Genomic DNA, 26974 nt, shown 5'->3' on the forward strand with positions numbered 1-26974 from the left:
TTAGTTCTTAATATGATAGTGATGCCCCCCTCCCCGAGTTTAGCAGAACAGTCACTTGGTATCTCCCTCTGGTCCTGGAATGCACCTCGTTTAGTTTACCCACAGCAGAGAGGGGGGCTACCTTCAAACAACATTATCAAGTGTATTATAATGAGACAGGGCTGGGGCAGAAGCCAGGCAGCCCTGACAGCTGGATTAGAAAGGGTACTCTCTGCGGTGCAGTGAGCCTCCTGTCCAAAGGGTGGATGAGATTAGCTGTGTGACACTTCTACAATGGGGTCACAATCTGGACGTTTCCTGATGTATCTAAGGTGACCACAGGCCAGACGATGGCACTCAGAAAGCTGCAAAAAAGGGAAGGCGAGCAGGGCAAGCGGGGGAGGTCTGCTGTGGCTTCAGGAGGGAGACATGGGCCTTAGGTTTCAAGCCTGCAGCTCTCCCACCCTTTATGTATCAAGCTGATAGGTCAATGCGCCAGTTCGGAAACATTTTTGTGAAGCAGCCAAGAGAAAGCCCTTTGGATGAAGAAACCAGGTGGAGGAGACAGAAGACTAGAGGGGTCAGGAGGCCATGGTCCTGGTCTCGGCTTTGTCACTCCCGGTGGGGACCAGCTGCTGCCCTTCTCTGGGCTTTGGTTTTTTGTCTGTAAGGCGAGCTCGTTCAGAAACAGGGTTCGGGGGGGTCTCCGAAGTCCCTTCCACGCAGGCGGAGCGTCAGCAGAGGGGTGGGCTTGGAAGGGGCCGTTTTCCCTGTCCGTTGCCCTCGCCTCGCTCAGGTGAGGGGGTCCCACTGCTCCCCGGGGCTCGGCGACGGCCCGGTGGCCAGAGCAAGGCGCGCGGAGAGGACCCGGAGCGGCGCCTCCCCGCCGTCAGCAGCCCGCCCGCAGCTCGCTCGCGGGTCCCCGCGCCCGCATCCGCCGCTGGAGCGGAAAGATCGCAGGTCGAGTTTCAGCCCCAGCCCGGCCCTGGCGTCAGCAGCGAAGAGAAGTTGTTTTGACTTGTGATGCGTGGAGCTAAAGGAGGGACCCTCTCCGGCCTTGGCGAGGGGCTGCGGCCTCTGGGCGTTCCTGCTCCGTGCGGGTGACCCCTCCAAACCGCGGCCCTGGGGCTGGCTTGGAGCAGCCCATCCCATTCGAGGGGCTCCTGATAACTTAAGAACACGGCCGCACTCTGAGCAAAATGAAGGCATAATTACAATCCAATAATGCCCGGGCCAGAAGGCATCTCAGAATAAGTTTAGTTTAAAATCTAGCATTTACAAATGGGTAAACTGAGGCTCAGAGAGGGAAAGGCTTGCCAAAGTCACACGGCCAGACTGGAGCAGGGCTACTAGTAGGATGTGAATGTTCCTTCGTTCTCTCCTTCACAGAGCTTACTTAGATAAGAAATAGAAGATTTCTCATTTTTAATTTTTAGTGTGCAAACTTTTTACAGAAGAAAGTAAACCACAAAGGAAAGATCCATCCCACCGGAACATTAAAATATTATGTCCAAATGACACAGAACTTCACATTTGGAAAAGATATTAGAAGACTTCTAGCTCACTCCCTCATTTCGGTAACCAACTGCTTACTGGCAGAGATGAATATAGATTCCCAGGGGCCCTGCTCGCTGCCACAGCTGATACTAAATAAACAAAGAAACCCACCTCAATAAAAATGCAAACAAACCCCATATGTTCACTCCAGTAGGAAAGCAGGAAATTTTACTTCTAGTTTGTGTCCTGATTTTGAGGGTCAGGTGAAGGTGGAAAAGTATAGAGGTTGGCAAAAAGTGCTTAGCAGACTTAAAAATGTATATTTTAAATTTAAGATTTTATAATAAAATAGCATAGAATCTTCCTAGTGTTTGAGATTATTAAATTTTAACAATATTTCAGAAAAACAGAGTTTTCCTACCTTGTGGGGACTTGACTGCACACAGGCAAGGCTGTGTAAATTAACTGTGGGAACCCTAAGAGTCTGAGAGTTAGATTGTTTATAATAAAATGCTAAGTATGTGACTGAGAGTTCCAGAAAAGATAAATCAGCAGGTATCTGGGAGACGTATTTGAGGGATGCATTGGGGGATGGAAGGTATGAATAGACAAGGGGGAAGGAGGGGAGGGCACCTGGTGGGAAAGTAGAGTAGGTGAAGACTCAGGAGGGGGTGACATAGTGCTGGTTCTGGTCCCCTTCGTCAGTTTCCCCACTCAACCTGGTGTGAGCACGGTTTCACTTCAGCCCTTCCTAGGGGATAATCTTACCTCACAGGGCTGTTCTAATACATGTAAAACTGTCTGGCACATCAGTCCCCAATAAAGACACACAAGCTCTTTCCCCGCTCTACTCAGCCGCTTCCTCTCTTCTAAGTGACCAGTCCTTCAGTCCCTCCTGTTTTCAGGGTCTTATTCCAAGCCAGAGACAGGTGGGTCTATGTAAGTAGAAAACAAGGGGTGTGGTCTCGATTTGAGGAGCCCAGATTCCTTCTTCTTCTCTCCACCTGGCAACACTATTTCTAACAGCAAATAATGAAACCCCATGTCCAACAAGTGAGGATTAGCATGCAAAGATGGAGCAGCCTCATAATAGAAGACGGTGCAGTCCTTAAACACATGTAATAAAACTACCTAAAGACACAATACAATACTCATGATGTGCTGTTAAATTACAAACAAACTTATAGAATAGCATGTGCCATGAAACCAATTTGTTTTAAGAATATGAATAGACATAGGAAGAAAAAATGAAGCATTATTAACATCCTTGTGAGCTAGACAGGGAAGAAATTTCTAGTATTAGTCCCATGATGCTGAAAACAAGCAACAGAAACAACAAAATTACCTGAGATTCGGGGGATTAAGTGACTTGCCCAACATTAGTAATGGCAAAGCCTCAGCTGGAACCAGATTCCAGATTCCTGATTCAATGTTCTTCCACTGAGCATTCTAATCCATTCCTTCCTCAGACTGCTGGTGTCCCTCACAGGTATATACCTTTCAGGAAGGACAAGTGACTTTGAAGTGGCATAACAACATGGCCACAGAGTCACTTGAATGCCCTTAGAAAAATTATTTGTTTGTTTTTTCTTTATGATGCAGTAATGTGCTCAACAGATATCCTTCCTGCTTCCTGAATCTCTCACGGGCAAGTGGTGTGGGCCAGCTACCAGGCACTTTATGCACAGAGCTGGTGAGAAGTTTGGGAATTACTTAGCAAATGAGAAAACCAAGGGTCAAGACAAAGTGAACTGTCCCCTAGCTGGGAATGGGCCCTCCCAAGGGCCTCTTCTGGTCCCCATTATCTCACTTTGTAGAATCTATTCTGAAATGATGCTCTTGTCTTTTAGAGGTTATCCTAGAAAAAGACCAGTTCCACCTCAGTTCTGAAACAAAGTGGCCAGCCGGTTCTCCCTTTCTGGTAGAATTTTCAATTAATGTGCCAGGAGCAGGAAGAAGGGTTTGAATAGATGTGGATTCAGGTATCTGTGTGGGGAATATGCTAGCTTAATGGATCTAAAAGGAAGTGGGAGAAGATGGGAGTTAAATGGACAGAATTTCCCAAAGTGTTCTTGGTCAAATATATATGAAATCATTGTGTTAAATAAAACTTAATGCATCTCTTTACAGCAGGACTTATCAGAGCCTTTAGTGGTCAATGTGCATTGTAGAATCTCCAAGAAAAGAACCCAGCAAACAAAGTAGAAAGTTAAAGAGACCAAAATAACATTATTCTGTTAATTATCTTTCTTATTTTTTCTCTTCTTCGGGATCTCAAGTTCAAAGTGCTATAAGTCCCTAGTGTTCTATGATTTATTTAGCTCACTGTGGTTAACTGTGATCATCAGGGATGCTGACGATGATTAACAGGGATCTGCTCTGTATTTCTCTATATGATTTCTGTGTTATACTGGATTCCCAAGAGTTGGAAATAATCAGTATGATCTCACACTTCACTGGCTCTTGGCTTATTGTTATAATTTGTCAGCCTTCTTACATGTTTATGGGTAGCATTTAGCATTTTTGAGGATGAGATTGGAACAAGAGCAGGAGGGAATGGTTAAATGCAAACAAGCTCTGGGAGGAGACACATTGCTGCTCTTTGTGATTGATACTACAATAGCCCATCCTTTATTTTGTCTGCTTTGGGATCAGGTATTTCTTCTCTTTCATAAAAAACATTTTTATTGAGATATAACTTACATATAACAAAATTCAAGAAACTTAAAAGTACCAGTTGATGAATTTTCACAAATGTACAACATCCATGTAACCACCATCCAGATCAAGACATAGGACATGCTCAACACCCCAGCTTGTTTCCTCATGCCCTCTCCCAGTCAATTACACCCCAACTACAATTCTGGTATCTATCACTTTAGTTTTGCTTATTCTTTAACTTTGTATGTAACTCACAACATGAAGATGCCTGTTGCCCTGCAGGTTAATGAACCTTATGTAGCCATTACTCACACCCCAGTTGTTGGCTCATCATGTGTATACACATATGTGCATGATGCTGCTGCGATGGCAGAGAAACAAAGGATGGTATCAAGGAAGGCTAGCATGTTCATAGCAAGGCTACCAAAATGTCTCACGCTCTGGATCAAACCAAGTCTGCAAGGCAGGGACTCCTCTTATCTAAGTCATAAGAGCTAAAGAACATTGGGGTCACACTATTTGCTAATCTACAAATAGATCCCAAATGTCTGAATCATCCACCAAATGTTTCATCAGACTGGTGTCATATGTAGGACATCTCCATCCCTTTAACCTTTGCCACTCTAACCTCCACGGTTGACAGAGGTTTGAACTAGTTCCCATTTCTGGCTCTAGGAAGGCAACATTTGTGGAGACATAGCTCAACAAATTCCCCCTTCACTCTGGGTTGCTGTGACTTTGATAACTCTAACCTTGGTGAACCCCGATCCCATTTACCCTGGCGCCAGGCTTGGGCCTCCGATTCTGCAGTGGGGCTGGGTCACCATAATACCAACAACCTGCTCTTCTGGAGCCCGGACTCAGGAGATGAACCACAGATTCTGCTTCTATAGGTAGGTTACACCAGGCTGCCAACCTCTGCAAATGAATCTTGTCACCACTGCTTTAGGGGCCATTTGGATCTTAAATGAGGCCAGGTGAATTTATCTACCTCATAACTGTCTAGCTCTCACTGATTCACTGACACAACCCTAGTCCAAGCTGTCATCTTCTGTCTCCTGAATGGCAGGTTCCTAACTGGTCTCCCTGTTTTCTCTTGCTCTAAAATGATCATTCCTCCCCCGACCCCCAACCTCCACCCCCCCCTTGTCACATAGCAGTTAGAACAATCTTTTAAACACCAAAGAGATCATTATAATTGTCCAAAATCTTTAGTATGACATACAAATGATCTGTCTCTCCAGCCCCATTTTGTATGACTCCTCCTTTGTTCATTATTTTTAGCCCCCCTAGTCTCCTACCTGTTCTTGAAACACACCAAGCTCTTTGACCTAGTTGTTACCTCTACTTGGACTGCTCTTCCACTGGCTCTTTTCCTGGCTGCCTCCTTCTGATCCTCAGGTCTGACCTTAATTGTTCTTGTATACCCTACCAAAAGTTTGCCCTCTACTCTAGTTACCTGAAATCCTGTTTATTTTTTCTTATAGCACTAATCTGTAATCACATACTCTATAACATGTAATTGTAATTTACAAATGCAAATGTGGTTGTTTTTCTGTTTACTTATCAACTCTCAAACTCCAAACCTAGATTGTAATCCCTTGAGGGCAGGGACCTGTCTGTCTTGCTCAGAGATGAATTCTCGGTACTTAGCAGAGTGTCTAGAATTTAACTGGGGCACAATAAATATTTGCTGAATGAATGGATTCTTCACACCTCCCATGTTCTACTTCTTCCATCCAGTTTTCATCGTGAGATCCTGTAGATTTTTCCTCTTAAATTACTTCTGATTCTTTCCACTTCTTTCCAGCTCTACCACTACCACCCTACATCAAACTACTATCAACCTTCATTTTGCTTACTATGATAGCCTCTTACATTGTCTCCCTACGTTTACTCCCCTCCAATCCATTCTTCTCCTTGAGCTGGGAGTGACTTTTGAATCATAAATCTGGTCATTTCATGTCACTTCAGTGGCTTCCCTTTGCTGTGAGGGTAAAGGCCATGATTCTAACCATGATCTGCAAAGCCCTGCCTGGCTTAGTGCCCTTCAGCCTCCAACCTTATTTTCTGCTCAACAATCCATCACTCGCACTACTCCAGCTGTGACTATGTCCTGTTCCTTCCAGCCTCAAGGCCTTTGCTTCTTTTGTTCCTTCCACCAGGAGTCTGCTTCTTCTCACTCTTTGCTATATTAGTCCTGCTCTTTCTCTGGATCTCAGTTCACATGTCATTTAGTTAAGGAAACCTTCCCTGAGTCCTCCCTGCCCACTCCCCATCCATCCACACAAGATTGGGTCCACTCAGTTACATGACTTCATAGAGGTATACTTTCCCAGCATTGCGCTTAAAACAAGTTATAATAAAATATTCATTTCTGTAACTAATTTGTTTACCAAATTGTCCTCTACATTAGGCAGTAAACTCCATGGGGATGAGGGGTATGTCTGTTTGGTTCACTGTTGCATTTCCAGTGGATGGCACTACAACTTAAATATAGTAAACACTCAATAAATATATGTTGAATAAATGAATACAAATAAAAAAGAAGACATTCCAAATAATGAAATTATATATATAAATTATGTATGAGTAATAGTAGCTCATTATTGATGAAGCACTCTTTCATGTGTCAAAAATCATTGGTGGCATATACACGGACATCTTCCTAACTTATAGAATCTATAAATTCCAGTATTTATACTGGCAGGGTGGGGAACCTAGTGTTTTCCCAAGTGGCATTTTCCTCTTGTTTTCATCATAAGATTGTCTTAAGTAGCAGCCCAACCTGCCCAGCCCCAAGTGGGCAGTGGGGGAAAGGGAGAGCTGACAAGTGGTGATCTACACCCTCCACCTGCCCAGGACAAGACTGGATTAGAAAAAAGCCTATTGATACAGAAACTCTATTTTCTCCCAAAGACACTATTTTTGCGGGTATTTGAAATGTGTATATTTTCTTCACTGCAGAGCTTCACGAAACTGAAGAAGAATGTTAATGTTCAAGTTTTCTTATTCTATTTAGTTGTTTTTTGCAGATCTTGGTGTTAATAGACCAAATAAATAAGTATTCCCAGAAAGAAAGAAAAAAGATGCTGCTCCTTTTCAAAATAATAGCTAACATTTATTGAGCACTTTTTATGTGTCAGACTTTCCTAGAGCTTGAAATGTAGTCCTTCCAACCATCTATCACGACGATACAGTTATTACCCCCATTTTATAGATATGATAACTACAGTTTTAAATCTTTCTTCCCATGCACCATGGGTGTTCCTATGAAATCTTCTAGATCCCCGATTCCCTTGTTCTGTGAAAGGGAAGTTGGTAAGTTTCGAACGTCAAAAGAACTTTCAGGTAAACAGTAAATTGATCACATCCCTTTAAAATTCCAAAATAGACATCCAAGACTGAAATCATTCCCTACCCCCACCCCCAGCCGCTGAAAGCTAGAAATGCCAGTAGTAGTGATTCAAACTGTGTCCCACTTGCCTCCTCTGGTTTCCCTTGTCCAGACTTGGGTATTGGAAAAATCAAGTAAAATGACCACGAGGTAAGGCAGCGGTGAAGGGATAAACCCATAGCCCAGGGAGCGTGGGAAGGGCGAGAACAGTCCTACCTATTTATGTTTTGATGACATGGCCACCTATGGAGTGACGGTGTCTGTAGCAGGCATGCCCATCAAGAAACAAGATTAATTTGACAAACATAAATAATAGTGCCTTACATTTGTATAGGGCTTGACAGTTTGCAAGAGAGCTTTCATGTCCGTGGCCTAATTTGATTTTCATAACAGTTCGTGGAAAGTGGACATTATGAACATCCCATTAAGATGAGCAAACAGAGGCTCCACGGGGATAAGGACCTGACAGAAGCCCAAAGGCCTCAAGGGACACATCCCTGGCACAGCTGCAAGAGGTCATGGTTTCCAAGGCTCTTGCATCCCCACGCACATGTCCTTCCAAGAGAGCCTCTAGCAGGGCGGGCCCTGTGGGTGCTCAGGACGCTCCTGACACGGGTGCCTCTCTCGGAGCCAATTTCTGAGCCGTCGGAGAAAACTAATCACCCTGACTTGGTGCCAAAATCTTGTTACTCAGTTTAATCATTACCTTATTTCCCAGACTTAGCTGGCTCCTGGCAACTCTGACTTACTTCTAAAAATCAAATCCTTCCTCAAAGGTGGAAACTTTGCCAAAACTAATGATATTCCCAAGAATGAGTTATAAAGAGAAACACCTGGAATAATGTTCACCAAATGTTAATGATAGACTTTTAGTTGTTTTTTTAAACACCTTTTATTTTTTATTCTTTGCTACATTATTTAAATCTCTATGAAAAACCATCTTTCATTTTAATGAGAACAATAGAGATTTCTTAAGTAAAAACAAATATTGGAAACAAATATGCCATCTATATCCACAACAGTAGCTAATTCTGAGTTGTGGATGTAGATGGTTGTCATTTGTGTGTGTGTGCATGTGTATTTTTCCTTCACCCAACTTCCCAATATTCATTTGAGCAACTGAAAAGTCATGGAATGAATGGAAAGCTTTTCAAGGGGGCTTTACTTAAAAGGAGACCACACTCATTTGGCTGTGCCTGCACCAGGGTGCTGGTTTAAAATAAATCAGTAAGCTTTTATATGCCTCATTCAAGAGACTAATTGTCCAGTTGTGCCCTTGGCTTACTCATGGAGGCAGAGGGCTGTAACCACAGTACGGCCCAGCTTTCTCTTACGTGTAGGCAAAGACCCTATCCCACTGCTATCAAGGTGGTGGGGCAGCCACGTTTGGGATGGTAGCAAAGGCAAAGATAAACCCACTCCCTCCTTTCTTCCACCTTCCCCCTTAGTGGTCCAGAAAACTCTGGTTTATGTCCTCTCAGTGGCACAGATTAGTCTCTTGGTGATGCATTCCACACTCCTAAGGTTAATAAATGACTCTGAAGAAAAGCAACTCACTTATCATGAACTTTTGTGTGACCCTTAGTCCAGTCGGTGAGGAAATATCGTGCTATGGGCACTTTCAAATGAAGAATTAGCCTAACTGCCCTGCTGCCACGTGTCCAGTCAGGGGACATGGTCTTTTCTTGGCCACTTTCATTCCAAGGACTCCTTAGGAGCCAAGAGAGATATTGGGCTAAATTCTAGCTTTTAGAATCTAGATTGTAAAGCATTCTTATACAGTCCAAGTACAAAGTGAACAACTGAGTTTACCTGAATGGTAGTACACCTTTCCCTAGTGGACTAGAGTTGGGACTCAGATGTGTTCAGCTTGTGGCATTAGATGATATTGATGTTCCTGGTCCAATGTCCTGCTGCCACCCAGCCCCACTATCCCCAAAGGTTTATGAACATTCTGAATAAGAGAGAACAGTAATGTTGTGTCTGTCTTCTTGTCTGAGCCACACAAATGAGAGATTGGAGAACTAGAGTTTCTTCCAGCTCTGCCCCCCCAACCCTGTTAAGTTACCATAAAGCTACTGTGGCATAGTTTTAAAGAAGTTCTGAAGAAAGCATTTACTTTTAGAAGGCAGCACAATCAAAGGCTTTAATGGGTAAAGTGGATATTCTCCATTAAAGAATGTTTAAAGAATCTGTAAATGGATACTGTAGGCAGTTAAAAAGAGAGCAGAGTTATAAAGTAGAATCAACAAATCTAAAAGAGCAAATGACAGAATCTGGCACAGAGATCAGAGGGACAAAGGAATAGGAAAATATTATACAACAACAACAACGACTCAGGCACTTCTAAAAGTCACCTTGAAGTTTTCAAGAAGGGATGACATAGCGTCAAGTGTTGAGGAGGTAAATATGGACAGATACTGCATGGATAGAGGTCCAAGACAACTGGGAGATCCTAGTCAGGAGGAACAACCACATGGAAGAAATGGGAATGATAACTTCAAGTGGAAGGCTTGCACCTCTTAGAAATCACAGCTGGAAGAGTCAGGAGCCAGCTTGAGCAAGTCGTCCTAGATGATCTCTGACCTCTCTTTGCGATGGTTGTCCAAATGGCAGATTAAAAAAATCAGTGTTGGTTTCAGTAATTCAGATACATGTTTTTGACACTGACCTAGCAACTGCACCAAGTAGTATAAAATAAAGACAGAAGGGTCTATAGTACCTATAAGCAATATATGAGCCACAGGGTCGGGTGACTGCTAAAGAAGTAGGTTGTTAACAAGGACAAGAAGGACGAACAGCCCTTGGCCTACACTTCATATGTGGTATGGTGGCCAAGTATATGTATATCTCAGTCTTAGAGAAGGGGACCCAGACAAGCTGGCCCATGTCCAGAGAAGTACAATGAAAGCTTGGAAATGAAGCCATGAGGAGGAACCAATTGTGAGAACCCACCCTGAGATTTTGCCTGGAGAAAAGAACTACTAGTTGGGACATGACTGAGGTCTTCAGCATACTGATAAAGGTTTTAGATTTTTTTTCTAGGTGGGTATGGAGAATAAGACTGGGCAGACAGGCATAAATTTCAGAGAGACAGATTTTGGTGTGATATAAGGAAGAATTTTCTAACTATCAGAACTGTACAACAATGCCCTAGGTTTCCAACATAGCATGAGAAAAGTTTCTTATTACAACAATTTGGACTACACAAAAATGGAAATACATGCCTCTCAAGTGATGGTGTAAAAAATGTTCAGAAAGAGGTTGGATGGTCAGGTGTGAAGGGAATGGAGGGGGCATCCAACCCTGGGTGAGTGTGGACATGAGATCCGCATGTCCCACTAGAAGATTCTGCAATTCTAAGAACTATCTTGAATTTATATTGTAACTTTTTTTCTTGAAACTTAAGTGCTTTTACCTCAGTCTCACAAGAGCCAGTGAATCATAGAATAATGTAGCAACTTGCTAAAAAATTGTTTGTAGCTATTTTGGGATCAAAACCCTTCCTAGCAATGTAATTCTCACTGGTTTTTATACGCTTACACAGATGGAGCTGGTTGAGTCTACCCAGAGGCAATGTACTATATAAATCAGAGGAAAGCTTTTCAGATTTCATAGAGTAAATATGGGGATACTGATTGATGTGTTTTAATAAGTCAAGCAATTGAATCAAGCGGTCCTAATGACAAATACATAAAATAAAGGAAATGCATGCAGTTCCTCTAGTTGACCTTTGGTAGGTCACTCCTGCTGAACGGGCCCAGCTGGACCAGTGAGGGTCTGCTCCACTGTTCCTTCCAGCTCTGACATGTTGTACATGACTATGAAAGCCAGAGGCAGCTTTAAGACATGATGTCCCAGAGAGAGAGCCAGCTAGCCCTTGACAGAAAGGTGGCTGCCAGAAGGTATAGAAGTGGAATGGAAAACTTTCACCCTTCCTATTTTTCATTGGCTGCTTACTCATACTGTTGATGAGTAAAGGACCCAGTTTCTCAAAAGCATTCTATGATTCCAGGCCCAGGTGCAGAGCTAGCCTTCGGCTCTCCCTGGCACCTCTGGTGTTGCTTTCCATCCAGAAGGGCAACGGCCTCAACCGTACCCTCCTTGGGTGACTCTCCCAGTCCCACCTCGAGGGCCCTGAGCCCAGTTCAAAAAGTGTCTGGCAGGAATTGCAGCTCCTGCTATGATGAATACAACTTTAAGCCTTGTCTGTTTGTAGTACCTCCCCTTTGCTTTTCTGCTTTAAGAATAAATCCAGTTTGTCTGCTTAATAGGAAGCTTGCATTAACTCTCTTACTTCCTGGGGCTTGGGTTTCTGATTTAGCCAGTAGCTGCTATTTTACTTGGCAAAGGCCCATCTCTATGTGGACTAGATCTTTACAAAGAACTGTTGCTTGAAAGACCATCCTGTCACTTGCCCTCCCCAAAGCTGCACAGGTCTCACGGTCATCCTTCCCTCTATGTTCTTTGTGGGATGCAGGCTGAATAATCAGCCCCACCTGATGTATGTGTCTATTTGTGGTCTCCCTTCATACTTCCCCATGAGTCCCTTCCATTGTTCTGTCCCGAATCTCCCATTTTCTCCTGTCTTTCCCTCTCCTTCCATTCTCCAATGTTTGGAGGTGGCCGTCGGTCACTCTCCAGGGCTGGTGCTCACTGCAGCTGCTGTCGCTCTTTGCAACCTTCCTCCTTCCTTCTCAGGCACTTTAATAATTTTGCTTCCTGGTCTCTGGACTATCCACTATTGGGATGTTTTAAGGAGACAGAATTAGGACATGGCCCATCCATGTTTGGCTCTCACATTGATGTTTCTCTCTCTCTCTCTCCTTTGCTCTCTAAAAATCAATTAAAAAAAAAAAAATCTTAAAAAGAAGAAAAAAAGAGAAAGGACAGTGCTTTTTCAAAGTGTGATTCGAGGACCCATAGCATCAGCATCACCTGGGAACTTCTTAGAAATGTAAATAATCAGGCCCTACCCCAGACCTGCTAAATCATTAACAGGGGCCCAACCTGTTAATGGAGTGGGCCCCAACTAAGCATGATTCTGATACCCACCTACTGCCTGAGGAGGTGGTTTTTGGCGGGGGATTCAGAACTACCCGAATTCTGCCTTCAAGGCTTCAGAGGAAAATGCAAGTACAGAGAATACTAGCTGGGTCTTGGGCCCCAAACCCCAACATCAAACTCTAGTGACTGAGGGTGGACCACATGAAGAAGCTTTATCTCTACTTAGTAAAGTGCTATTTGACTACTACTATTTAGTCTAAGTAATCTAGATCTAAGGCATGCAACCTTACCTCTTTCTCTAAGGCTAACCTCAGGTGGAGCTCTTCCCAATCAAGTACGAGAAAAGTCCACTCCAGAACACATGGCAGCTGGGTGCTAGAGGTGCCAAACACTATACTTAATGACCAAATGTTAAAAGCCCTCCCTTCAAAATCAGGAACAATCATCACTTCTCTTTAACACTTTTCCAGAGGTTTTAGCTAACTTAGTAACATAATGAATAGATATCAAAAGTATAAGGTTTAGAAAACAAAAATAAAATTATCATTAATTACAGGCAACATGATACTCTTAGACTCTATGTACAGATAATGAGAATTAATAAGAATTTAGTAAATTTGCCAAATACATAGTATATGAATGTCAACTACATTTCTGTTAATCATCAATAACAGAATATATATACTTTGTAAATAGGTACATTTATAATAGAAAAAAATTAATTTTCTCAAGAAAAGAATGAACTACAGATGTGCAAGAACTTTATAGAGAAAATTTCAAACGTTATCAAAAGGCATTAAAGAAACTCTAAATAATGAAGAGCTCTACTGTGTTCATGAATAGGAAGACTCAATATTGTTATGATGTCAGTCCTTCCCAAACTGATCTATACGTTCACTGAAATTCTAATAAAAATTTCAACAGGTGTGTGTGTGCATGCACTTGACAGCGGAGTTGTGTGTGTGTTTCATGCATACAACTTGACAACGTGTTTCTAAAATTTATATGGATGAGCAAAGGCCTGAGACTAGTCAGTATTCCTGAAGAAGAAAGTGGAAGGGAGGCTCACCTTATTAGATGGCAAAAGACAAATAGTGCACAGAGCCCAGAAACAGACGCATGCAAACACGGAACCGTGATAATTGGCAGGTGGTATTGTGTATTGGTGTGAGGAAGGGTAGAACTACTCAGTAACAGTACTTGGAAAACTGGATAACCATGTGGGGAAAAATGAATTTGGGCCCATACTCAATTGCAAATGGCTTAAAGATTTCAATGTGATGGGCAATTTTTTTTTTAAAAATTATAAGAAAATATAGACTGTCTATACAACCTCAAATAATGAAAGATTTCTTAAACAAGTAGAAAAAAAGCACAGACAATAAAAGAAAAGATGACAAATTTGACTATATTAAACTAAGGACTACTGTTCATGAAAAAATCCTACAAAGACAAGCTACAACCTGAAAGGGGATAATTGCAGCAATGTAACTGAAAAAGGAGTAGTATCCAAAAAATATGGCATTCTTATTGAAAGAAAAATAGAAACCTCCCAATGGAAAAACAGTGGGCAAAGACATCAAGAAGCATTTCATAGAGCTAAAGAATATGAACATACAAGGAAAAAACACATACACGTTGGTAGTCAAATAAAAACCACAACAATCGGGCAGTAACTCAACTGTTTGCAAGAATGTGGATAAATAAGAAATCTCGTACACTAATGGTGGAAGTTTAAACTGGTAAAATCCATTATCAGTAAACATGAAGATCCCATGCCCTAAGCCCAGCACTTTTACCGCTTGGGAGAATGCCCTAGGACTCTTACACATGTGCGGAGAAGTCATGTACAAAAATGTTTATAACATTTTTTTATAACAGCAGGAAACTGCAAATACCAATTGCTGATGGATTATGCCCTAAAAGAAGGGCATGAGTCAGAAAGCTCTGCACCCCTCTCAGGAGTCAAGTAGTGGAATATGTTTTTAAAATAAAAAAACCTTCAGGAAAGACCCAAATAAAAGGCTAAAAAGATTAGATTAAGGATTAGCAGCTGAATGGAGACTATAAAGAAATGAGACAGATACTTCCACTCTCTAGGAACAGAAATGGGGTCTCCAAAGAGGTCAGTGAAGGAAGCCGGCAGAGAGATGGGATGAGAGCAGAAAGAAAGCTGAAGCAGGAATGAAGGCACTTTTCAAGGAAACCTTGAGGCCCGAAAGAAGGGGAGGCACTGTGGTAAGTATCGGAGCATCGACATGAGTCAACGACACGAGGCAGTTGGGAAGCGGCCTGGTCAGGAAACCAAGCACACTGAGTCAAAGAGAAAAAACTAATAAAAAGCTGTATTAAGGAAAAAAAAGTTATTAAAGAAACTGAGAACACAGAACCCAGTGGCTGTAGAAACGCTTATTTGTGGGTAAATTATAAAATGGGAGCACTGGTAAATATGAACAGTATTCACAGATCTTGTAATTTGAAAAAAAGTGTGAAATTTCCTTCACAGTGTCAGTGAGGGCGAAAAAGATGGCTATTACTCCAGAGGGAAAAACAAGGGATGCCGGAGTCACAGAAGCAAGTAGCAGAGGGAGGTGGAGAGGATGTTTAGTTAGTTAAGATCAGGACGTTCAATTTAGTTTACATTTGGATCAAACAAACTATGAATTGCCCACCTAACCACACAAGGATACACAATGCCAGAGAAGAGCTCAGTTTCATGCAAATATTTTCAGCACAAATGACCAGCTCCCAAGCTCAGCTGCACAGAAAGAACAAGCCCAGAAGTCGACAGCATAGAAAACACCGACAGAGGGAATGACCAAGACAAGATTCCAAAGGCTACACTTTCAAACAACATGCAGACATTTTCCCAATTAAAAAAACACCACCACCTAAAAACAAAAAGTCCAAATAAACCTCAATGTCAATTTAAAAAGTAATTATTACACAGTAAAAGAGATAAAACAAGAAAATAAAAATTAGTTTTAATTCTATCTCAGTCTCACAACTCTTCTCTTTCTTTTTTTTACATAGATATGTATATCATATCTATGTCTCTGGCTCCATATCATTTCTCTTTGAACCTATTTTGTAGTATCTGTTTTTACCCAAATAGATTTAATCTGAAATCCTACAGTATGTTACTTATTACATCACGATCACATCTCTATGCCACTGAATATTCTTGTTCCACATAAAGTATAATGACTACTTGGTATTTCATTATTTCTATGTATCACACTTTAGCCAATTACCTTTCATTGGTCATGGGACCTGTTTTAAATTTTTCATGTTATAAATATTACCGTCCTAACTTCCTTAGGTTTAAATCTTTGCACATATTAATGACTATTTCCTTAGCATTGACTCAGACACGGAAATTGTTAGATTAAAGGGTAAAAAAACTTTTACTACTGATTGTGAAATTGCCCTCCAGAAAGGGTGTATCCATTTATACTGTCAATAGCAATGCATGAGAGATCTTAGGCTGAATCATTATAATTTTTGAAGGCTAGAAGAAAGGTCCCAGTAACAAAATGTTGACTATGGGCTTTGGAATTAAATATATGGCCTTGGTTTGAATCTAGTCTGTTCCACTTACTGGCCATGAAACCTCAGGCAAGTCACTTAACCTCACTAGGTCTCAGTTTCTCCATTGTACTGGGATACACCTCACTAACGTTTTGGTAGGACTGAACAAAACAAAGCATAAAAATGCTGAGCACAGTGACCGATACATTGTGAACACTAAATAGTAAATGGTATCCCTCAGAATGTTTTTCCCCTTTAGGGCTTCACTATGAAAGTTATCAAGAACAGCACGAGGGATGAGGCACCAAAGAGAAGGAATCCGAGTCACAGAAGACACTGAAGGCAGGCACCAGGACCAAGGCTGGTCCATAAACGTGGTCAGAAAAAAGCCTTCGGAACAAGAAAACAAATTGAATCTAGAATTATGTGGTGGCGGTGGTGTCAGTTTAGCAGTGTAGCGACATGAGGCTGTAACCCAAGCACAACCAGCACTTTGCACTAATGGACAGGGGGGAAGTGAAAGCACCACGGGACATCTCACCCTTTGGCCGTGAGGCCCAGCTGCTCCGCAGACCCCTTACAAGGAGATAATGACAAGTCTTGAGAAAATTACAAAAGGAAGATTATAAGCCCTGAGATGTGTAAGCTGTCACAGTGGGTTAACACCACCCAAGCAATAACCAAAATAATGACCTCAAAAAGCAGGTGGGAGGGAGATATGGGGGGAGAGGGGAGGGGAGGGGTAGGATAGGAGAGGGGAGAAGGTAACCAGTGTGCAGACCAAATGAATGGGTCCCACCATACTGACCCCAACAGATCTTATTAGGGGGAAGCAGCTCCACCGATGTACAAGCTGGGAGCGGGCAGGTGAAAACTCTTGGCACGTGCATGAATGAAGACAAGGATGCCGAGTGAAACTGGGAGGTAAAATAATGGAAATGGAATTTGAGTAAATATGGAAGGAGGGGAGGGGTGTCTGAAAACCCTCAAGAAAAACCAAGTGCCAAGTGCAGATCCTCATGGAAAGTTCCTTCTCATGATACTGTGGAACAACAGGGCAAAAGCCAGCAAACCACCGGCCCACAGCTGCAATGCAGGGGAGGGGATTAAGAAGGGCCACACTGCCCAGCGGGCATGGCTCGGAGGCTGAGCATCAACCTAGGAGCTGGGAGATCGAGGTCGAGGTTCGATCCCCCATCGGGGCATGTGTCCGGGCTGGATCCCCAGTTGGGGGCGTGCAGGAGGCAGCCGATCAATGACTCACATCATTGATGTTTCTGTATCTCTCTCTATTCTTCTCTCTGAAATCAACAGAGATTTTTTTTTTAAAAAGAAGGGCCAAACCTGGTTATTTTTTGCCTGCTTGTTGATGTGACTTGATTTTAACCAGATAAGGAGGGACAAGTGGTGGGGATGGCAGGACAGAAAGGGAGAAAAGTAGAAAGGGGGGTAAGGGAGGCAACCAGTCCCCACCATCGCTGTTCCAAGGGGGACCCAGAGATGCCAGAGATGGGCCTTGCCTTCAAGGAATTCCAAATCCAGGTAGGGAGATAAGTCCCTTGATATGAAAAAGCAAACACAGGGCCGGGCAAAGGTAGGTTTACAGTTGTCCGTATGGAAAATAATACAATAATTAACAAATAATACAAGAATAAACTCTCTGTTTTGTGTACTCACAACTGTAAGCCTACTTTTGTCCCACCCTGTATAATAAATGGCTAGGTAAGAACAAAAGATATTTTAAAATACCTGCAGTGCGGGCCGTGGGCAGGTGTAGCCGGGAGAGCTTCCCGGCTAGAAGTTCTAAATGGGAGCAGAGAGGTGGTGAGTAGAGACGGGAGTTCCAGTTTGGGGACTCGGCAGGAGCCACACCACTGAGGCAGGATTGAGCAAGCATGTAGCCTGGAGACCTGGTGACATGAACCACCATGGGAAAGGGGCGAGACAGTAAAATGGAATGAGCTTGGGCTTTGGTTCAAGAGGACTTGTTTTTCCCACTTACTGGGATTCCTAGAACCTCAGTTTTCTCACCTCTAAAATGAGGATAATAATACACTCCTTTGAGAGTTTTTGAGAGAAAAAATATGAATAAAACACTAACATAGTTACTGGAACATAAATGTCTAGAAAGTTATAATTTTATTAGGTGACTACTCCTAGAAATAAAAGCACAGCACAGAAATGAAAAGAGAATAATATAAAAAACAAATTGCAGATTTCCAGAAATGAAATGTTCACATAAAAAAGGAAGAATGTAAGAAGTGATAAAAATTAAAAAGGGGATGGGTTGGAGCAGGATACCTAACGTGTGGTCCATGATCAGCATCACCTGGGAATTTGTGAGAACTACGGACATTTGATGGGAATTTCTGGGGGTGGAGCTCAGCAATATACAGTTAATCATATGCCCCACCTTAAAGCTTGAAAGGTCTGGGAATGTTTATTGGCCAAGAGATTAGCTAGAAGTAGATACACCTGACTCCAATTAGCACTGACTTCAATCTTTTCACATGTTCATGAATGTTATTAATTCAAAAAGAGAACCTTAGCGATTCTGCGGGGAAAGTAAAACTATGAAAAAGGATTATGATTGACTGTAGCCTTGCCCTGGCCAGTGTGGCTCAGTTGCCCTGTGCACTGAGAGGCCACTGGCTCAATTCCCGGTCAGGGCCCGGGCCCGGTTGGGGGCTGGATCCCCCGTGGGGGGTGTGCAGGAGGCAGCTGATGGACGTCTCTCTCTCTCACTGGTGTTTCTCTCTCTCTTTTCCTCTCCCTTCTTCTCTCTCTCAAATCAATGAAAACATATATAGCTTTTTAAAAAGGGATTGACTACAGTCACAGAAAGTGGGATAAAGTCATGTATTCAATCATGGTTTGCTAATAAAGTTACAAAAACCTTTAGGTTTGCAGAGGTTTGCCGATTTTGAAATTGTTGACCTATGCTGATTCATTTAACCCACATAAACTATTTGGTAGGTACTCTTCTCACCCTCCCTGTGGAGATGGAGAAATCCAGGCATCGAGAGGTTATTTAGGGCTAGTATGCGGCAAAGTCAGGAGGTGAGCCCAGGTGGTGAGAGTCCATGCTTTCGGCGGCTAGTCTATGCTGCTTCACCCCAACCATAATTTATTTAAACACTCCCTTATTATTGGACACAGGTTGTTTCTAGTGTTTCACTTCCATTAATAAACACTGTGAAGAACATCTTTAGGTGTAAGTCTTTTTATTTTTTTAGTTTGTGTTACACTTCTTCAGCAATTTAGTTTGTGGCCATACAATAGTACTGAGCATGTTTTTCTTTATAGTGTCTTAGATAGCTTTTTTCTTTTTTGGGGGGGCGGGCATATAAATCTTAAATCACATTTCTAATGGCTTCTTTAGGATAGTCCCAGAAATTGAATTCCTTGGTCAAAGGCTATACACAATTTTAAGCTGATTATTTTCCAGATAATTTGTTATGAAGGTAACCACTTTACCTCACTCCACCAGCATTATCTTTAAAGTTTTAATATCCTTTTTTTGTTTTTTAGAGAGAGAAGGGGGGGGAGAGAGAGAGACATCGACTGGTTGCCTCTTGTATGCACCCCAACTGGGGATCAAACCCGAAACCTAGGTATGTGCCCTGACCAGGAATCGAACCCACCATCTTGTGGCGCACTAGACCAGGCTCCAACCAACTAAGCCACAGGGCTAAGTCTTTACATTCTTGATAAAGCAAACTGATAGATAATTTTAAGAATCCTTATTTCTCTTATTCAAATATGTTAAAATATTTTATATGTTTACCAACCGTGTGCTTTTCCTCCTTTGAAAACTGTTAATCCTTTGCTCACGTTTCTGAAACCAAGGTCTTGATGTTTTTCCTATTAAATTCTATGAGCTCTTTAGATATTGAAACTTTTGACCTTTTGACATATTTGCTGCAATTTTTAAAAGTTTATTTTCCTTTTAGGTTAATTGTGACTTTTTATACATAAATATCTTAAATATTTATGTAACAAAATGTGTCAATACCTCCTTCATGATCTCTGCTACTTTCACACATAGGAAAAACTTCCTCATTCCCATAAAACATCCTCTGCTTTTCTTCCCATCCCCCAAAATAGAAACTTTCCAAACTTCAACTTTTAACTTGAGTTACAATTTGACTGAGTGTATTTACAGTAAGAAGTTCATTTCTTCAGAAAGCTAAATAAGCTGTGTGTGTTCATTTTTGCTGGTGGATAACCTTTGAGTTCCATGAAACCTGCATAAGACCAAGAGGCAGCCAGATAGTAGGAAGATCACAGTGCTGGGAATAAATGGAGTTAAGAGCATGAATCAGGTCTGTCATTTATATAGCCGCGCTTCCTTTGTCAAGTCACTCCACCTTGTAAAATGGTACCTATCCTGCCCATCTCTCCCTTATTTATCTCCTGAGATGTGCTGAGGATCAAGTGAGTTGATAGGAAAGTGCTTTGTCAATCAAGGGCTATATCAGCCTATATACATATTGAGAGTTGTTCATTCACTTAGCTTCTCCAGTGTGCCAGGCACCATGCTGGATCTGGGGCTTCGTGCTGAATAAGATATAGCATCTGTGCTCTTTGAGCCTACTCCTTTCTTTCTACATTTAAGTCTTTAAGGACCAGTAAAGTAGGTAATAACCTCAGTTTACTGATATAGAAACTGAGGCAGAGAGAGGTTAAATGACTTGCCCAAGGTCACACAACAAGTAAGCTGTAGAGCTGGGAGATAGAGCCAGGCATTCTGATTCCAGGACCCAGACTTTTACCCACTATACTGAGCTGCCTCTCAAAAGATAAGGGTGAGAATTGGCTAATTGCATAAAGCAAAACTTTATTTGGAATATTTCCATTTTTAAGAGTGCAGAAATAGAAGGCCACCTGGGCTCCTCACTGCCTTTTTCTCCTGCTCTCTCAATCGACAAACACTTAGCACAAAAGGGCTCCTGTGTGCAAGAATGTGGGGCACAGAGATGCACAGACCTGAATCCTAACCCAAAAGAGCTTGGCCTGAGGGGTCCCTTCTCACTGGCTCTCCTAAATCAGCTGGCACCACTTCTCTCCCTACCTACCCTCTTCCTCAAGGGCTACCAGCTGGAGATCTGGGTACCACAGCTGGCGTCTCTGAGTTCACAATACCAGCTGAGCCCCCGAGCACGCAATTGGAGCTTAACCGATGCTTGTTGAACTAAACTGAAGGCCTTTGTCCAATTACAGAATATTTAGGAAGCTATATGGAGGATATGATAATTCTCTTCTCTTGAGAGGAGAAAAACAAAACTTTTTTCCTAAGGACAAGCAGCTCATAATTACTGGCGGGAAGCACTGCAATCTCTTTGAGCCTGCTCCTTTCTACATGAAAAACAACAAATAAACAAGAAAAATGCTTGTTAGGAACTCCACCAACAAAAAACACAGGAGAAAGAAGTCAAATCACTCCATTTTTCTATTTGTTAATTTTGCTTGTGCGAATGTGAAAGACTTGTTGAAAGAAAAGCAGCTAAAATTAGCTTCCTCCGTTCCCCTATCACATTACCTCTGCCGCAGCATCACCGGTAAGCATTCCCTGAGGCTGGAGGAAAACAGGGTTTTGCCCCCATTCCCAGGGGGCAAAAATTAATCATAGATGAGAAACACATAAAAGCCAATTAATTCAGGTTACTCACCCCAAGAAATCTTCATTCTTTCTGCTTTTTCAATGTAAGGAAAGACCTCAGAGGCAGCTGAATTCTAGGATACAGGCCAGTCAAGCACCCACCCTAAGCCAGGCATTGTGTTAACCACTTTCCGTATACAACTCATTTAACCCTCACAACCACCCCTTGAAGGAGATATTACTGCAATTTTACAGATATCAAAAGACTGTCGATCAGTAAAAACTGAGGCTCTGAGAGGTTGGATATGTTGTCCAAGATCACAGACATGGAAAGTCCACTTTTACCCAAACTCTAGACTGTCCATGGCACAGGCAGACCTTATTTTTTTTCCTCACTTCACATTTTGCTGCCTCACTCATCGGCCCTGCCTAATTATAACATCTTTTCATTTCTGTGACTTTGAGTAATGATATAGTTGTTCAAGCTGTACCACAATCAGCTTTTCCCAGGATCCACATTTGGGGAAAACAGGCATAAAGCTCCCAGCAACTTTTCAGCAAACACTATCACACATGCCTGGATTACTTCTTGTTTTATGAATGAATGATGTGGTTACCAAGATTACACTGATTGTAAAATGGGGCCAACCCAAGTCCTCTAATTCTCACTGGCCTTAATAAAGGCATCTCGGCCAGTGCTTATTGGATTGTGAGTGGACAGAAGAAAAAAGGAGAGAAACTTCAATCAGGTTAGTATCAGGCAAGAGTTCAACCAAAACTGCCAGGCATGAGTGAGGGTTATATGTGCCACTTTATGACAATGGCAAATGGATAAAGTCTAATGTTTATTTACCTTGAACAAAAAGCCTCCCAGAGATAGGGGAGAGAGAGAATGAATTTTATTTGTTATGGATCAACTAAGTCTTCCTGATCCTATTTTACTCTATGACATATTAGTTTGTCAAGGGATCTTCTGAATTAGAACACAGCTTTTTTGGTACCAATCATTAAGTCCTCTGCACATAAGCACTTCCTAGATACCTGATCCCCAGTCCTGCTTGGTACCTGGCTTCCTTTTGTTTACCCTGAGATCACTTGGATGACAGAACCAAAGGATGACAGATCAGAATCCAGTCCCCACATTAGATGAGTGGGGTCTACCTCGCACACATCTCAAGCATCAGTCCCCTTTTCTCCATGGCCACTACCACGGCAACCATCATTCATGCCATCTTCACCGTTATCTAAATGGTTATAATCTCTTTAAGTGGTTTCTCTGCTCCAAACTTACTTCCCTTTACCCAGGAATCCACACGTAGCCAGAATGATTGTGCTCTAAATAAAATGCTCACTATGTCATCCTTTTACTTAAAACCCTCCAGTGGTTCCCTTGTCCTAGGATGAATAATGAAAATAATAGCCAACAATAACTGGGTACATAATCTGTGCCAGGTACTAAATGACTTATCTCAATTCTTGCAGCAACTCAATGAAGGAGGTACAATCTTCATTAGCGTTATATATTGAGTCCAAGTTACTTGACTAAGGTTCCATGACTAGAAAGTGGCCAAGCCATGACTCAAACCTGGGTCCACACGACTTCTGAGTGCATAGTTTAACCACCATGCTATCCATATGATGGCATGCAGGTTCTCTGTGACCTGGCCTGCCCCCACTCCAGCCTTATCTCTTAAGGAGCCCTCCTTTGTTCTTTATGCTTCAGCTCCTTGAGCCACTTAAAGGTCCTGGACCTTATGCCTCTGTGGTTTTTGTTTGTTTGTTTTTGCACACTAATCCCTCTTCTATAATGCTCTCTCCCCTTTGTCTATTTTGTGGAATGTCTCATCTTTCAAGATTCAACTCAAGTGTTAACTCTTCCATGAAACTTTTCTCACCCTCTCCTTTCCTAGGTGGAATTGACCACTCCCCTCCTTGTGCATCACTGTGCCCTAATTATAGCAACCACAATACTTTCCTGCCCTTACATGGATGAGTATGGCTCTCACCTCTGAGACTTCTATGAATTCATTAAATGCTGGGACCGTGTCTTACTAACTCATTTTATCCATAGTATCTATCACGGTGCTAGGCATTAGAAGATTTACTGCAAAAAGTATTGAATAAATGAAAATATTTATTTGCACATAAAATATGTTGCTTGTCAGAGCACCCCACTGTGAGCTTTATATTACTTTTACTTACAGCATCAATGCAATTAGTTTTCTTTTCCTTTACTTAAGGACTATATGAAGCTCTGAAGAGATATGTGCAGCTTTAGGGGTGGATAGATGATATGGTAGTCTACCTGCCACACCTGCTTTCACCTGGGAAAGTACTCAGTGATAACAATAAACTCACTGGACAAACACAATTTGGCATGGCAGTTACATATATATCTACTTTAGGAATGAGAATATGGATGATTTGCACTTGAACCACAATGCACATATTTTATTAATTTAAACATTTGATTTAAAAGTAGGAATAACAGCAATGGAAAAAACCATGACCAACTCAAGACAGGATAGATGATGCTGTGATAACAAAGCATCCTTTCCCCAAATTCCAGAAATGCCAACTCTGGACACATGTGCACACACGCTGTAGGGCAGATGCCACATGGAAGACAGACTTCTTGACTCCAAGCAGCCAAATGTAATTCCTAACTGACACATTCTGGTCCTATCTCAAAACTATATACGTCCCCAACATTCTTGCCTCCCTTTGAACATCAGCTCAAGGGAACGCTCCTTGAGAAAGCCTTCCTTGATCTTGCAGTGCAGTCAGTGTACACCCTCAAAGAAAGTTATTTCATTCCTTTAGAGAACTTATTTTAGTTTGTAATTACATTTTCAATAGTTATTTTACTAACGGTTGCCTCCCCAAAGCATCTGTAAGCTTCAGGAGATCAGGGACCTGGCCGGGCTCTATTCACCTTTTCTTTCCCCCAGTAACTTGCACATGGCCAGGTACTCTATAAACATTTTGAATGAATGAATGAATGGTGATCCCTTCACTTCTCACTCACTTCCCTGTTCTCTTAATTGTACTCGATTCCTTACCAGACTCCAGCTGATACTCAATCCATTCCTTTCCATTATTTCTGTACCCTAGCACAAGAATAAGTCCTTATTTTCTAATCTTCTCCCTCCCAATCCCCCAATCCAAAAGGCTTCTTAGAAGTGGCAGCTTCTAACCAAACTGTATATTTTGACATGTTTGGGATCCGGGTCAAGGTCATGCAACGTGAAAAAATAAAGGAAAATGTAGTGACTGGAGTAGCTATTAGGTGATTTTAGATACTCTACACAACTCCTAAAAAGCCTTTTAATTCAGTAAAAATAATTTAAATAACTTCTATTTTATCATATTGATAAAAATGGGTTTATTTGCTGATTTTTTTCCCTACTTCTCAATATTTTGACCTTGCATAGAAAAAGTCTTGGAAAAGAGTTGATTGTGCTGATTGTTGGCAAGAAGAAAGCCACGTGTGGTCTCTTACAAAATTCTCCAGAGGTTGTTCCTGAACGGTAGAGCCCTGAGCCCCAGGATTCTTCTCCACTCAGGGGTCTTGGCCTGCTCCTTCTTCCTCTACAGCCCCCCCCCCCCAATATAAAACCTCCACCCTCTGAGATCTTACAGAGGAAAAACCCCATGCCACTCTGCGGGGCCTGGGGAGGAAAAGGGAGGGCAATGGAAAGGTGTAACTGGTGGGATTCTGCTTTCGGGAATCGGAACTAGCAAGGTATTCATTTCTGGAAATCTAGAGCATTTTAGGAAATATCCTTCATTGATTCCCCTCACTGCCAGCCTCCACTTAAACTGCACTTGGAAAGTCCAGTTTAAGGAAAAGAACAGCACAGAACTCGGCACCTACCCTTCCCCAAGGCTGCTTTCCTTGAATTGCTGGGGGAGTTAAGGCAAACAAGTGGAATGTCCCTCTAGGTACAGGGCCCCCTTCTCCAAGGGCCACCGCAGCGAAAGACTGAAAAAAGCAGGGGTGGCGCTAGTGGGGGACACTGGAGGTTAAGGGGTGCAGGCAGTGGGGGTGACGTCATTTTCTTCTGGTACTTTCATTAGGCCGGAGGTGGGACACACAACCCAAAGGCGGGGACAGAACCAGGGGAGTAGGAAAGAACATGGGTGGAAAAACAAGGGCGGTGTAAATAGCCACAAATGCTAGTACAGGTTTGTTCCAGCCCATACACTTCTGTATTGTTTGATTTTTTTCCCCAAACCGTGTGTCTGTGTTATCTATTAAGCTATAACTTTAAAATATTTAAAAAATAACAAGAGACTCCATCAATCTGGTACCACCCCCCCCCCCCAAGGAATGTGGAGGCTGGTGATCAGGCCCTGGGGCTGAGCCCTTAACTTGGTGCCACCGAGGCAAGGTCCCGAAGGTAGCTGGAGGCTGTGCCAAGATCCGCCACGAGGGCTCGTGGCCCGGCAGGTGGGCGCCGAGGCCGCGGAAAATGCCCGTTCCCTCGCACACACACACGGTTAGGGTGGGCACGGGCACCGGGCACCGGGCACCATCCGCAGCCCGTCTAGGAGCGCGCTCCCGGTCATCCTCGAAGGCGGCCCCCCCCCCCCGCCCCTCGGGGTAACTGAGCCGTCGGGTCCCGCGCCGCCCGGGAAGCCTTAGGTCTCGCACCTTGACTTGCCCCAGGGCCCGCACCCAGTGTTCCCAGGGCTGAGCCGCCCGGGCCTGCGCCCTCCGTTTGGCCCGCAGCCCGCAGCCCCCAGACCCGCCACTGCCCCTCCCGCACTGGGACGCTCCCCGCCCGCCCTCCCCGCGGCCCTCGGTCCTACCTGGCGCCCGGGCCCGGGCTCCCTCCCCAGCGGCAGCGCCGGCCCGTCGGCTGTGGGTGTCCACGAGGCTGGGCTCGCAGCGGCGCTAGGACGGTTCGCGGGCCCCACTCCCGATTCCAGGGTCACGGTCCGGAGAGGCGCCCGCCCTCGGGTCTGGCCGCAGCAGCCCCCGCAGACCCTCTGGGCGGCCGCGGCGCCGGCCCCGGAGCTCCGCCCCTCGCCGCTCCCCGCCCGCCTGCGCCCTCGGGGTCCGCGTCCGCCGGGCCCGCTTCCCTCGGAGCCCCCGCGGCGGGAGGCTCCCCAACCCCGCGCGCGGCTCACTCACGGTCTCCCGGCGCTGACCCAGCTGAGCCGACTCCGCTGGAGCGCGGCGCCGAGGGCGCGTCTGCCCTCCCGCGCGGGCCCCGCGTCGGGTCTGGTCCTTGGGGACCGCTGGCCACACGCTCGGGTCCTCTCCTGTCCTCTGCGGTGCCGCGCCGGGAGTT

General features: G+C 43.5%; 1 protein-coding gene across 1 annotated transcript in view; it reads right to left on the reverse strand.

The window, feature by feature from the left end:
* The window catches only part of CASR (calcium sensing receptor), a gene marked incomplete at its 3' end in the record, with an annotated part of 74075 nt that extends 47426 nt beyond the window's left edge, over positions 1-26649 (reverse strand). Inside the window, exon 1 of the mRNA XM_081138036.1 lies at positions 26490-26649. The remainder of the gene's footprint in view (positions 1-26489) is intronic.
* Positions 26650-26974: the final 325 nt, after the last annotated feature.

Source organism: Miniopterus schreibersii (assembly GCF_964146895.1).
Source record: "Miniopterus schreibersii genome assembly, chromosome: 5".
NCBI classification, from domain to species: domain Eukaryota; kingdom Metazoa; phylum Chordata; class Mammalia; order Chiroptera; family Miniopteridae; genus Miniopterus; species Miniopterus schreibersii.